Source organism: Nannospalax galili, unplaced genomic scaffold (genome assembly GCF_000622305.1).
Source record: "Nannospalax galili isolate Female #2095 unplaced genomic scaffold, S.galili_v1.0 scaffold1362, whole genome shotgun sequence".
NCBI classification, from domain to species: Eukaryota; Metazoa; Chordata; class Mammalia; order Rodentia; family Spalacidae; genus Nannospalax; species Nannospalax galili.
In genome coordinates this window covers 42502-55955 of record NW_008347579.1, presented here as the reverse complement: position 1 = coordinate 55955, position 13454 = coordinate 42502, and the positions used below count along the sequence as shown (strand labels likewise).

The 13454-nt window shown below is 38.8% G+C and overlaps 2 pseudogenes; both read left to right on the top strand.

Annotated features, from left to right (window-relative positions):
* Positions 1–4540, top strand: part of LOC115066750 — a 9782-nt pseudogene extending 5242 nt beyond the window's left edge.
* A 992-nt stretch (positions 4541–5532) lies between these two features.
* Positions 5533–11379, top strand: LOC103743110 (annotated as a pseudogene).
* Positions 11380–13454: the final 2075 nt, after the last annotated feature.

Below are 13454 nucleotides of genomic sequence, written 5' to 3'. Positions count from 1 at the left end.
AATGATATCCACCTCCTTGGCCACAGCCTGGGTTCCCCTGTTGCCGGGGAGACAGGAAAGAGGACACAGGGTGCCATTGGACAAATCACAGTTTGGTCCAAAAGCAAAAGCTACAAGATTAGTCCTCGCGCATCTTCTGAGTGGTCCACAGGGAGCATGGGAGGGAAAGTATGTGGGGCTTGTGTCACGTGATCAGAGCCAGCAAGCTCTGTGATCTGGTGGAGTTTTTGTTTTACTGTTATTAATCTTTGGTCACCACTATACTATTCAAGAACATCCAGAATCATTATGTCTATTTCTCCATTTTCTGATATTTACACAAGTTTCACTAATACCATAATAATAAAAGAAGTATTACTTAAATACCATAAGTAATAAAAGAAGTAGAATTTCAACTCCCAGAACCCGTGTAGATAATTAGTTGAATTCTGTTTCAGTATCAGTGCATAAAGAACCTGAACCTCATCAACCACAGTCCAGAGGGAAGGAGACAGATGGTCAAGCTGCCCTAGGCTTCCAGTTCTGGGTGCTGCTACTTGTTCTACAAAATGAAGGTTTGGGGTTACTCTTTTTTGCCCATCTGGTATTGTGTTTAACTGAAACCATTTTGAAGAGATATTTTTCCCCTAACAGTCTGAACTCCTGTACTCATCCCTTCCCTCGGTGAGTTCTACAAGTTGCCCTTTTAGAAGATTTTGAATCTCTGTATTAGAATTTTTGTTTGTTTGTTTAGAGACAAGTTTTCACTATGTAGCCCTGACTGGCTTGGAACTTACTATGGAGACCAGGCTTGTCTCAAATTCACAGCGATCCACCTGCCTCTGTGCCCTGAGTGCTGAGATCAGAGGTGCATGTACCAAGCCTGACTACTCTGTGTTGGAATGTATTACCATGTCTTGATCTATATGGAAATATAAACTTTTTCTTATTTTAAAAATTCTCCACTAAATGGAGTGTCTTGGGTCATCTCTATGATAATGTAACCTTTTTTCACTTTTAAAAATTCTTCAGGATTTGGAACGAGTAAAACTGTGGGTCACCTAGATTTTTTTCCAAATGGAGGAATAGAAATGCCTGGATGCCAGAAGAATACTCGCTTGATTGATGATGTCGAGGGAGTCTGGGAAGGTAAAACCATTACATATACAATGATTTTCATGAGTGAAAGTTCATGCCTCATGTTGATAAACTTGACAGTTTGGAAATGTACAGATATCACACTTTACATAACAAAGAACTTTTTATTGTGTCCCTGGCACACAGGTTCTCTTTGGGTCAAGTGAGCAGGAGGAAACTTTGGCAAAGTCATTGCCTCTGCAATCCAATTTTGAGGGACCTATTTCAGGACTACATCACTAAGTTGCACTTGTGTCTACATGGACCATTCTTTGCCTTCTCAAGTTACTTTTCCATTTCCCTTAATAGCTATCACAATCCTACACAGTGTTTAACTTTCGATTGCATCTTGATCCAGTCAAGTTTTCTGTTGCTGTGATAAACCATTCTGACAAAACAGTCTGGGGAGGAAAAGGTCTATTTCATCTCACAACTTATTGTCAACAGAAGCCAAGGCAGTCAGGAACCTGGGACAGGAACTGGAGCAGAGACCACAGAGCCATGCTGCCCACTGGCTTCCTGTCCGTGGATTGCTTGGCTTTTTTTCTTTCTTTCCTTTCTTTTTTTGTTTCTTTTCTTTTTACTTTTTTCTCGTCTCTTTTCTTTTTTGAGACAGGATCTCACTATGTAGCTCTGACTGGCCTGGTACTCACTATGTAGATTGGGCCAGCCTTGAACTCGCCGAGAGCTCCCGCCCTGCCTGTGCCTCCTGAGTGCTGGGACCTAAGGAATGCACAACCACTGCCTTTCTTATACAGCCTGGAATTTATACAATCTGGGTCTTATGTAGCCCTGGCCCACAGTGGGCTGGGCCCTCCTGCATCAACTAGCAATCAAGACAATGCCTCTTAGACATGGCTACAGCCTAATCTGATGGAGGAAATTCCTCTGTTGAGATTCCTGTTTCTCAGGTATGTCTAGGTTTGTGTCAAGTTGACAAAAACTAACCAGTGCACATCGCAAATTATAAATAACACTTCGTGAATAGTTTTGTGCTGCAGCCTCTATGAATTTACCCTAACCAGGGTAAATTGGATCTCTATGAGATCAAGGCTAACTTGGTCTACATAGTGAGTTCTAGGTCAACTGGGGCTACAGGGAGACCCTGTTTCAAAAACAAAACAAAACAAAACAAACCTCCCAACCCGCCCCCCCACCAAAAAAATTTTACTTTTAAAAAAGTAAAATCTTTCACTGATGTTGTGCATGATTTCACAGGAAGTCGTGGCTTTGCTGCCTGTAATCACATACAAGTATGGATTCCCCTGTGTTGTTCTCCAACCCTTCTCTGTCTAATGTAAATGTTCAAACTGGTTTTGGAAAAAATCCTAAACAAACACATAAAAAACTAGTTCATGATGAGAGCAATGTTTAGAGAATGCTGTTAAACATGGAAGATTTTCTTTAGACACTGACCTTTAAATTATAAAATTATGAACATATGGACATTTCTTTGAAATCTCATCATCACCAATAATTTTTGAGTTGTTATGTTTGATGTCCAAAATGAATTCTTTTTTTAAAGATTTATTTATTGTATTTGCTTTAGGTGTATGACTGTTTTGCCTGCATATAAGTGCACCGTGTGTGTGCAGTGCTCATAGAGGACAGAGGAGGGTATCAGATACCCTTTAACTGGAGTTTCATATAGTTGTTAGGTGCCGTGTGGGTGCTGGGAATCAAACCCAGGTCTTCTGTAAGAGCAATTAGCAGCTTTTAACTGATGAGCCATCTCTCTAACCCCCAGGTTAAGTTCTTACATATAACCTTGAACATGACATAGCTATTGAATTGGCTTTTGGAAAACTGACTTTTCATTATATATATACGTATATATTTTTCAAATCAAAAAATTTTAACCAATACCGTATAACAAAGAAAATTTAAAGTAATCACTGTTCCATGTAAGTCACACTTACAAAGGAGATATATCTTAGTAATTAAGAACAAGAACTTAAATCCTGGTTTTAACACTAAATAGCAGAATGACTTTGGGCAAAATATTTCATTTTGCTAAGACTTTTTCTTCATCCATAAATGTAAATGATGTCAGATGCAATGCCCTTGGTAAAAACACTTATGATATGACATGTATTAATTGTTTAATCCAGAACAAAAAATGTAATAATATGTGTGAGAGGGACACATATTTTGTTCACAGGTGAGCTACATAGTAAGAACTAACCTCACCAGTTTAATTTTATTTTTTCTTTCTGTAAACAAGTCAGTAAAAATTCTTGTTCATGCAGTTAAAGCAGTGTGAATCAACAATGTAAATAGTCCTTTTTATAAGATGCTCAGGGGCCCAGCAGTGGTACTGGGGGTGAGGTGCTGGAGTAAATTCAGGAGATTGCACTTTCCTGAAAATTGGATGTACTAGTTTGTTTCTTCATTGCTATGACAAAACACTATGACCAATACCAACTTGGGGAGAAAAGGGTTTATTCAGCTTACATCTCCCAGGTCACAGTTCATCAGGGAGCCCAAGGTAGGAACTCAGGGCAAGACCCTGGAGGCAGGAGCTGGAGCACAGGCCATGGAGGAACTCTGCTTACTGGCTTGCTCCCCTGACCCCTGCTCAGCCTGCTTTCTTATGCAACACAGGCCCACCTGCTCAGGGATGGCACCACCCACAGTGGCCTGGGCTCTCCCACATCACTCAACAATCAAGAAGGTGCCCCATGGACATGGCCACTGGCCAGTCCAATGAAGACAATTCCCCAATTGAGGCTCCCTCAACCCAGGTGTGTCAAGTCGACACTAAAGCTATCCAGCACACTGGACCAGAAGCAGAAGCATTATTTTGTTGTTAACAGAAGCCAGGAGCCCAGAAACACCATTTGCTGTCCATGGATCTTATATACCTTGCTGTTTACCAGAAATTTCCAGTAACCATACAGTGTGCTTTAGACCTACCACCTGGATATACTTTCAGCTCACCCATCCAAGTAGTAGCCCTTGGAGAGGAGTCAAGCTACCTACCATTAGCAGGGAGTCCCCTCACTCCCACCCCTGTGGTTGCCCTCATCTGCATGTCAGAGAATTCAGGAAAAGGAGAAAAGAGAGTTGGTGTTTAAAGACGACGGGCAAGAATTTGCACAGGTGATCAAAATGCTGGGAAATGGACGATGGGAAGCAATGTGTTTTGATGCTATAAGAAGGCAATGCAATATCAGAGGAAAGTTGAAAAAAAAGGTTTGGATAAATACCTCAGACATTATATTGATTGGTCTATAAAACTATCAAGATAACAAGGCTGATGTCATTTTAAAGTACAGTGCAGAAGAAGCCAGAAGTCTGAAGGCATATGGAGAACTTAGGACATGTTAAAATCAACAAAACAGACGCATTTGGTCCCCAAGATGATGTTGGAATCCAGTTTGATGATATCAGAGATGATGATGAAGACATTGATGATATCTAAGCATGTTATATTCCAAGTGTCTGAAGACAGTTCTATAATTGGGATCTTGACTTTCAGCTGTTAAAAGTAAAACTTCAGTTAGCAAGAATATAGCTTGTTAAAGCAGATTGATATATTTTGATATATTTTCTTTTTTTTTTCTTTTTCGGTCAGGCAGATCTCTGTGAGTTCAAGGCCAGTTTGGTCTGCATGGTGAGTTCCAGGCCAGCTGGGCCTACAGGGAAACCCTGTCTCAAAAAAAAAAAAAAAAAAAGAAGAAGAATTAGCCATTGCAGAAATTGAACACTAGGTGAAAATTATCTTGACATTAGAATTGACATGAGAAATATAATAGTTGACAATGTATTTAATTTTTGTTTTTCTAAAGCATAATAACAAAGGGAAAATGAAAATAGAAATAAATGTGTTTTGATATTTACATAGATTTTCAAACAAGATAGTTGTTAAAGGAATATAAGATATTTTTTCACTTTGCAAAGTAGGTTATGTAAAAAAGATGTCATTTTATTCTCAAAAAGCAACTATAATTCACAGTTTGGGGCTTTATGAATAACTAAATTGCAATGTACAAATGAAAAGTTAATTTCATAAACTAAGCCTCTCTTAAACTAAGCTTAGGCTAATAGAAGAGGAACCACAGCTCAAGGAAAAGTAGTTCCTGTTTTTTCAATGGAGAAATAGAAATATATTGATATAAAATTACATTGTTATATGGTCACCAGCTCTCTGGTGTGCACTCTAAATATCCCTTGAATAAATGTTCATCATGAGAATTATTGTTTTATTAGACTCTGACATTTAAGATAAATTTATTATTTACACATTTAAACAATGTTGGTACCAAGTAGCCTGTAGTCTAACCTTTGTTGCTTAGGAAGTAAATAAATCCCTTGTCTATCAAAAACCAAAAGATGCACTTCTCTAAGAAAAATGTCTCAGCTTTGAGATTGCTCTGCCTTTGGGCCCTTTCCCATGCATCCACCCAAACAGATATGGGCAAGGTCATCTTGATGATGGTCTGTTTGGTATGTGTTCTGCAGTGGGAATGGGTTGAGGGTCCATTGGTGCATGGTCTCCTGGTTCCTTTGGAATCCAAATTCTATATCTTAGTCTGTGACAGACTGAGAGATGAAGTCTGGGATTTGATTACCATCCTAGTTTAGGAAATGACTTTGCAAAGTATAACATATTTCTTACCAGTTGGCTTAATCTCCCTATAGCTTGCTGACTGTCTGACCCTGAGATTGCTCCAGGCCCACCATCTGATGAGCCTTTCCTGAGGAGGCCCTTTCTTCTCCGGAATGGGAATTGGGCTACATGTCCTCCCAGCTCTGTGTTTCCTGCTCCATGATTTGGCACAGGAGGAGACGGCATTTTCCTGTCTGTCTTCTTCAGACACAGTTGCCTGATTAAGATTTATGAGCCAAGTGAAGTATTTTCCCTCCATACTGGGATAAATCTAAGATGTGAACATGTTAAGTGGAAGTCAAGGAAAGGAGAAAGGCCTGGCTTTTGAACCCGTCACTCACCGAATGGATCTTATTTTGCCTGTCAGAAGCTGATGATCACCTTTTATTCTTTCTTACACAAATTTTCTAAAGTAAATTCTATTCACCAAGCTAGAAAGTGAATGCCTTGGGGCAAATAAAGCAAGTTAAAGAGGCAAAAGAGAAAAAAATACAGGTATTGTGAGGTTTTTATATTTTGTGCATATATATACATATATATATAACAAAATGTTGTGTAATATAACAATGAAACTATTGGTTTATCCTTCTGAATAACGAGATGCCTTATTAACTTTCAGTGAGACACCATTAAAGATCCCTTTTATCATCAGGAACAGAATTAGTGTTGGCTCTCTTGATTGTTACAATACGTACAAAAAGATGGCTCCCTGTTAAAAGACAGAGCATCGCCAATCACCATTCCTGTTTTCATTAGAACGAGTGCTTCCCCTGTGAAAGTGGAGGATGCCCACAGATGGGACATTACGCTGATAGATTCCCTGGGAAAACAAGTGGAGTCTACCAGAGATTTTATCTTAACACTGGTGATAGGCGTAACTTTGCACATAAGTTTCTAACTTTTTAAACTTTCAATTATTTTGCAGAAAGGGGCCTGGATATGAACTCCAGAACCTTACAAATGCCAGTGGAGTGCTCAATCCATGAGCTCCACCCCTAGCCATAAATTTAAATTCTTAATATAGTGCCTGTTATCATGCTCACTGATAATGTGTGAAATTGCTTCTCCATGCAAAAGCTTTAAGTCATCCACTAGGATGTGGAAAATGCTCAGCACCAAGCTCAGGGTAATGATGTAATCTGAACAGCAGAACAGTGAGGGGCCTGGACCGTTCATGAGACAAAAACAAGTCTCTCCATATTAGATTCTGGTGCTGATGCTGAGACTTCCTATCCTCTGGCCTGGTTATCCTGTTGAAAGCACCACTGAGCAGAAAGCCTAGGTTTTGTTCAAGCAGAGAATGATGCCAGAGAGGTCGTGGGGTGGGTGGAATGGGAAGGAGTTGACAGGACCAAGAGACATTTAGCACAGGAGTCAGTGGGGGCTGGGACGAGAGGGAGTGGGAGTGGTGAGCATGAGGACAGGCTCTGGGTTTCTTTTCTGGGTGGTAGAAGGAAATTGCTTTGATGGGAGTTAAGGTGGTTAACAGCCTTGTAAAACTACAGACAAATTTTATCCCATTCCCAATTTGATGCAGAATAACACTAATTGGCAAAACCCATTTTTTGAAAGTTGAGTACTACCAAAACCAGATTCTTTTGGTTACTTAGATACATGTCCACTGGAAGGATAATTATAGAATTTTAAAAATGTAGATTATGTAGACAAAAAATAATGAGACTAAAATTTGGTAATCAATAAAAATAATAAGAAAACTAATGAAAGTGCACATCTAATACTTTTCTAGTATCTTTTAAAATAGAGCTCTTAGAAAATTCAAGAGTAAATGGTTACATTGAAAAAATTAATTTTATTTATGTATTTTCTCTGTGTGGGGAGGGTTTGTGTGTCTTGGTGCATGTATAGAGGTCAGAAGACATCTTGAGGGATTAGGTTCTTGCTGTCCACCATTTGGGTCTTGGGGATCAAATTCAGGTTGTCAGTCTTGGCTATAGGCACCGTTACCTGATGATCTATCTTGTTGGCCTCCAGGTTGAAAACTTTGACACAAAATGCATTTCTTGGGCTCTTGACTTGATAAAAACCCCATGTAATTAACACTGGAAAGATTCTGTACATTCATTCTCCCCAGTATCTATCCCTGAACACTTAAGAGAACAATTGTATTTCATCAGAAGACCTAATAGCAACATGGACAGATTATTCAAAATCTGATGGGGTGGTATTACCCTTTTGGCCGTGTCTCTTCTCTCCAAGCTGATATTTTACAAATTTTGCCTCCTATACAGGTTGGAGGTATCAGGTAGCTGTCACCCTGCCCGGACAGAAGGTGACAGGGCACATTCTAGCTTCTTTGTTTGGAAATAGTTTCTTTGTTTTCTAAGCAATATGAAATTTTCAAGGGAGTAAAATATCTAAAATATCACATTGTGCTTTTTTAATTTTGGAATGCTGTGAATGTACAATGTATAATATTGCTGCGTTTGTTTTATTATCTGTTATATGGAAATAGAATACTGTCACATATAACAAAAAGAAAGCTGTCCTTTCATGCTTGAACATTAATACAACTCAGAATAGTATTTCTAAATTTTTTTCTCTGGTATTTTCTGAGGAAACCATTCATGTCTACTCCATTGTTTGACATCTGATTTAATGAATAAAGAAGTATTCTTAAAACACTGAAGGTTTTATGATAAAGCTTCCATTTATTAAACCATAGGGAGAACTGTGACCAAAGCACATTTGAGTCTATGTTAAAGATGACTGAGGTAAATACGTATTATTGCTAGAAAAACTGCCTCCAAATACACATGTGTATTTACTTTATATGTTATAATGAGACTGTTCTTTCAATCAACTTTGCTTCAGATGCATTATGACCTGGATAAGTGCATATATAATTGTATACAGGATTAATCTTGTGTATATGTATGTGCAATCACATATATTTTTGTTGACTTCTTAACTTCCCAGGGGCATTCTGTGACCTGGCAACACTCATGTCAATGAGATACACTCTGATGTGGATGTTGGAGATGTTCACAAGGTTAAATTTATTTGGAATGATCATGTGATTAACCTAACCGTAACAAGAGTGGGAGCATCCAGGACCATAGTGGAAAGAAATGATAGACGAGTGTAAGTAATGAAAACCAAGGGATGAGAAGAGTCAGAGAGTGATTATTCCCACTAAAGGTCTGTAGGTCACATCCCCTGCTGCAGTTCAGATCTGCCCTAGGCACATGCCCTAAGGCTTTATGTATCTTTAGGAGAAAGTGTGGAACATTAGGAATCCCATGTCCATAGATTTAAAGATAAGTAAAAAGAATGTTTCATTCAACAGATAAACTTAAACTACATGTGACTATGTGTACATCATCCCCAAAGTTCCTGGGTTCATCAAGTTGCCACTTAGGTTGTCAGGAATTCATTTAACTTATAAAGGGACAGAAATAGTGTATTCTGTGTCATGGGTTTCTTAGTGAAGACGAAGGCCTACAAGATCAATCTTCTATTTTAACCAAGACTAGAGCATCCTGAGCTAAGGCTGTTCACCAAGTGAACTATCGGGGAGGAGACCAGATGTAATCATGATACAATATCAGCCGCAGAGTCTCAGTGGTGAGCCAAATTCTGATACAAAGAATGCTGCTTCTTCTGGCATCAAATGCAGTGTCATCCTCCTAAAACCCAGTGAGACTCAGGATTTTGGCAAAGATGGATTCCATGGTCCCAAAACTCTCAAAGAAAGCAACCCAAAATTCAGACAAAATACATAAAACAATTTTCAAGACACTGTACATTAAATAAAAGTGGACAATGATGCCCAACAGACAAAACCCAAACAAGGCAGAGTTTAAAATTGTCCCAACTGAAAGTTCTGAGAAAATTTCCAGGCTATAGTTCAGAGTTGAGTGGGCTCTCAAAGTTTACTGGACAGAGCTGAGAACTGAGATCTCAAGCAGCTAGATTTCATAGCAGAGCCAACCAGAGGAGAGAAAACTACAGGGAGACATGGTAAAGTTCTAGAAATCTCCTAAAATATTCAGCACAGTCCTGATGAGCACACATATGTGATCAAACCAGCCGTGACCAGGGAATTAGGCACTTGGAAGGACTGATGGCAGCAGTGCCCAGTACTCTCCAGGGGTGGGAACAGAGCCCGTTTCCACCAGACAGACTGCAAAAGCTCGAGTATAGGTTGACATTGGGTACAGTACTTAGGAAGGTCAGGTTTCATGCTGTGAAATGAATCACCTAGATTTAGCAAGACTTGAAATGACTAAACTGATTCCAAGAAACCTACCTATATCCTACAACAAATAAGATTTCTAGAGATGTAAAATTTTACAGCAGTTAACAAGATAAAATAGACAATACCTGGCATCAACTCAAAGATTCCCAGATACATAAAAAGCAGAAAAATACTACCTGTTTTGAGGAAATAATCCATGGAATAGCATACAACCAGTACTGGCACATATACTAAAATATCAAATACAAATATTAAAATCATTATTAAGCATTTATTCCATTTATTCAAAAAGTTTAGGAGAGAAATGTCACATATTGATGATAGTGTTGGGGGGAGTGGAAGGCATATTATATGTATAAGCAAAACATATAATAATGGTGGGGATGGCATATTATATATGTACATGTATATATGCAAAGCATGTAACAGTGTCATAAAGGGTAGGAGACGAGATATGGAAATATAGTATTGGAAAGTCCCTGTGACACATGTGAATTAGTATACTATCATTTGCAGGTTTAATGTAATAAGGTAGGTATTACGTTACCAAGTCTAAACTGAACACTATAATAATAAAGAACTATAGCAAACAAATTAACAAAGGAGATAAAATGAAATATGAAACAATTCCAAAGACAGCATAAAGATGTAAAGAGAACAAAAAACAAAGGAAACAAGCAGAGAGATGATAGACATACCCAACTATATCAGTGATTATATCAAATGAAAGTGGTCTAAAGGCAGGGATCATCACATTGAATTTTAATATCAATATCCAATTGTATTATGCCTACTTTAATGCATTTTAAATATAAAACACATTAGAAAAGTGCAAATTGAAACTACAATGAATGTCACCATAAATGTATTTTAGTGGCTAAATTTAAAAACATTGACAATACTGAAGATGGCAGGAGCTGATGGGAATCTTTAACTCTCATGTTCTGCTCATGACACTATAAAATGATACAAACACTCTGGAAAGTAGTTTCATGACAATTTGTAAAAAGCCAAACACACCAGCCTTGGCACACTTACGAGTCCCTCATTATCCATGGCTTTGATTTCTCGAATTTCAGTTACACAGACAACCATGATCTCAAAGCAATGAATGGAAACTAGCCCTTCTTCTTTGGGAAGGGGTTGACAGCTCCTCCCTAGGCTGTTTTCACAGCCATGTCAGAGTTTGGGAGGGTGATTCAGTTGTTTAAGGAGAGGTCTCACTCAGAGTCCTCAATGTCTGGCCTGTGGCTCTCTCTGACTGCAGCAGCAGGGCTGTGGATGTGTGAGGGGACAGGCATGGCTGTCTTCATGCCCACCTTCTCAGCTGTACAGGAAGAGGTGACCTCTTGTGTTTTCTGTCCTCAGGTTCAACTTCTGCAGTCAAGAAACTATGAGGGAGGAAGTTCTGCTCACCCTCTCTGCTTGTTAGAAGGCCCTGACGTGTGACCACTGAGCCTCATTGTAATAAAATGTAGTAGTGAAGCAATACATTCTGTTTTCTGTCATTCGTGTTGATTATTGTGAGTGAAACTTCTGGATAAGATAAAAGCCCCAAATTCTCAGTTGTCAAGAGCCATAAATGATTGACTGTGGCATTTGAGATTGGACTGTAGCTGCCTGATGGTGCCATTGTGTCCACTGTTAATATTGATGCTGCTCTAACCACTTCAGGCAGTCCCAGGCTCAAAGCACTGCCCTCTTGGTGAGCCTGTGAGTGAAATCCCAACATTATCCACTTTTCCCATCACCTCCTGATCAGACATCTCAGGTAATGGCACAGTAGAAGGTAATCTGTGACACTGAGACATGTCTGATCATTCCTCCGGTTGTCCTTCTCCCAGTGGGACTCTCCCAAATACCCTGCCTCTTCACAGTCTGTTAACCATCCTGCTGTGTTCAGTCTCAGTACAGAATTCATATTTCACTGTGAGTCCTGTCAGGCCCTTCTTAATCTGTCTTTGGCCTAGGACTCCAGTCTTACCTCTTAGCACATTCCTCTGGACTTATCCCTCCCCAATATTCTTGGTCATCTTAGTTTTTTCCCTTATACTTGATCTCAACTTGTACTACAGAACTATGGTAACAAAAACTCCACTCTACTGGCACAGTAGCCTATAGTTAGACCAGCAGACTGCTATAGCCACCTAATAATTGGAAAAAGTATTTTTTTTTAAAGTATTAAAACCTCTTCCACAAATGGTATTTGGAAAGCTGGGTAGCAATGTGTAAAAGAATGAAACTAGATCCTGATCTCTCATCTTACAAAAATTCAATTTAAAGTGAGTCAAAAGCCTTAATGTAAGTCCTGAAACTCAAAAAATGGCTCTGTGAAAACACATCTAAGCTCAGACAACAATGACACACTAAACTCTGCCCATAGCACTCAATGGCTTTTCCACTCCAAACTTTCAAGTTCTTCCACAAAATAATCCAGAGGCATAAAAGCCATATGATCAGGTTTATCACAGCAGCAACCCCACTCCTGGCATCAATTTCTGTATCGATTACTTTTCTGTTACGGTGATAAAATATGCTGACAAAAGCAACTTAAAGGAGAAAACAGTTTATTTTTATCTTACAGTTCCAGATGGGACACAGTCCATCATGATCATAACAAGGAAGACATAGCATAGGCACATGAGGTCCCTCTGGCAGTCAGGAAGCAGAGAGATCACGTTTCACCTGCTCACAAGAAGCAGAGAGATCATAAGAGGAAGTGGGGCCAGACTATAGACCCTCAAGGCCCACCAAGCAGTTATATACTTCCTTCAGCAAGGCTCTGCCTTCTAAAGGTTCCATAACCTTTCCAAACATCATTACTCCCTGGGACCAAGTATTCAAATACATTAGCCTCTGGGAGACATTTCTCATTCAAACCACCACATTTACTATACTCTATCCCCACCTCCACAACATCACCTAACCTATAGTGATGATTGCTGTACCATGAACCTCTAGAAGATCCAAGTTTTTAGTTTTCATATATGACTAAAAACATGAGGTACTTGTTTTTCTGTGCTTGGATCATTGGTTTTACATGATGACCTCAAATGATATAACTTTGTTATCATGACTAAAGAGCACTCCATCATGTATATAAGCAAAATATTCTTTATCCCCTCACTCATCATCTCTATTGTGCATAGACAGTTTTGCATGAAATGGAAGAACATGTATCTATTTCACATGCTGATTTTATTTCTTTTGGATATATATCTAGTAGTTTGATAAGATGATAGTATGGTAATTCTCATTTTTATTTTTTTGAAGAAACTCTAAACTCAAAGCTGTTCAAATTTACAGTTAAACCAAATGTGTATAAATGTTCCTTCTTTTCCTTTTTTTAAAGTCAACATTTTAATATAATACTCTATTAAATCTTTGAGAATTGTATGTAATGTATTTTGACCATATTCACCCCCCTTAACTCCTCCCAGATCCATTTACATCTTTCTATCCCTCAAATTCATGCCCTCTTCTTAGAATATAGCTTCTTAGATCAAG